A 2,251-nucleotide genomic window follows, 5' to 3' on the forward strand; every position below is an offset into this window, starting at 1 on the left:
CCACGCATGGACACCCACCATGCAAGACTACCATTAACTCCTGTTGTTCATAACGCATTGATTTAGAAAGCATAATGCAACACTTTAATAGCAGCCAACTGGCGATTCACACAACCCTCCAGACACAGCACTGGCACCTCTTATTGAACAATGCAGCTACCTAATATCATTGTCAGAATGAAGCTGTGAACCATGCAATGAAGCATGAATGTGAATGTATGTGAATGAAGCAGCCCCGTGATGAATTGTGAAGCGCTAGCCTGGTGATGAACAACGCAACGAATTAGTCATCATACATGACACTAATCACAAATAAATCCTCCTCTGATGACCAGGGAAAATGGTTTAGTTAAACGTCTTAATGTGTCGTCTTGAGTGATGGAACTCCTTGACTACACCGTGTAAGTGTTGATAAGTAATGAAACACTCGTAATCCTACCTCAAGCGTATGATTAACGATGAAGCCGCTCTTAACCTCAGTTCTAGTGTCTTGATCAGACAAGGTATACCCTTTACCTTTACGCTAGCGTCCTGATTAGTAATGAAACACCCCTTACCTCCTCTACTAGCGTCCTGATGAGCAATGCAACACCCTTACCAACACTACTAACGTCATGATGAGTAATGAAACATTGTTAATGATATTACTACCCAGTGATGAATTAAAAAACACCATTAACCACGCCAATTGCGTCCTGATGAGAAAAAAAACTTCTCAACTAGTCCGCATGAGTACTAATGAGTTAAGAAGCACCTTAATCATGTCATTACTCCTCATGAGTTCTAATGAGTCAAGCAGCACCTTAACCACGTCACTAGTCTACCTGTTGAAACGTGCTAAGCCCCACACGAAGACCCCTTTGTATATCAAATCGTCAATCACGTTATATCATATTTTTACATAATACACGCCAACAGTTTATGGTGGAGGGTAAATTTTGTTAATTTTTCCAAGTGAATGTTTCACAACAACTGCGGTTAATGTTACGTGAAATTGTATGAACGTTGAAGGGTTTTCCCGATATATTAACGCAAGCACAGAAAATGCCATTAAAAATATAATGTTTGAATGAATATTTTGAGAAACAGAATGTCCTCTCCTGAGACACACTTGGGGGAGACAAGAAGGGTTTGAGTGTAAACACAACACGTCTTACGGGCATGAAGGATAAACAAAACTTCGTCCACAAGTGCATGCGATTGCTTAAACAAATATAGCTTCGAACAAATACAAAATATAAAAATATTGAGGTTGGAGACCAAACGGAGGAGAGAGGGGGAGTAGGGGGTAAAATAGGAGAGAGAGGGGATTAAGAATGATGGAAGGAAGGGGGAGGAAAGGGACAGGAAATAGGTGAGATGCAGGGAAGAGGGGAAGGTGGGGGAGGAAATGGGTGAGGGGGCAGAAAAGGGAAGGTTATCTTAGGGAGTAGGGAAGGAAAATGGGTGGATTGATAGTCTCATAATTGGAGCCTGTGATTGGTGAGCTGGTCACAGTACTGTGTACGGTTTTCTTTTTTTTTTGGGAGGGGGTGGAATCTTGAGCTGCCCGAGTTTATATAATATATAATATAATATACATATAATATACTGATATAATGTAATGTATAATTTCATTAGGACAAATTTCCCATTGAAATGAAAATATGTGAATGTTTCCTCCTTGTGTTTTTCTGGTATATTTCATGGTCTATTTTCTCTCTATATTGCGACTTATCTCTCTGGAAATATCTGTATATAAATTGAAGAGAAGCAAAAGTTAGTGAGAAGCAAAAAATGAACAACACACATCACACAATCCTGAAGCTATATCAATAATAAATAAAAACATATAAATTTTAAACATTAAAAAAAATCCAATAACTATGCAAATATTTCCCAGTGATCCCAGTTTATTCTTCCTGCCCTAAACAGGAAAAATAAAGAGCACACGTAGAATCAAATTCCAGGTGTGGAAGATCTCATATATTTCTTAATCTTCCACACAGAATTTGTTTATATTTGAGGCAAGTTCAATGGAATTGGATCAAGTAAAATGGCAGCAACGAAGAGCAATTGTGTTCTCCACACACACACAAGAGGCAATAGGTAAGGTGTGAGAAGCAACAGAAAGTGTGTGAGAGTAAAGAGAAAAAGCGTGAGGGGCAATGGGCAGAGTGTGAGAGGCAACAGAAAGGATGAGAGGGGGAGGGCGGGTAGTGGAGAAATAGGGTGAAAGAGACAACGGCCAGAATGAAATTGACCACGGACA

Source organism: Procambarus clarkii, chromosome 51 (genome assembly GCF_040958095.1).
Source record: "Procambarus clarkii isolate CNS0578487 chromosome 51, FALCON_Pclarkii_2.0, whole genome shotgun sequence".
In the NCBI taxonomy this organism is placed as follows: domain Eukaryota; kingdom Metazoa; phylum Arthropoda; class Malacostraca; order Decapoda; family Cambaridae; genus Procambarus; species Procambarus clarkii.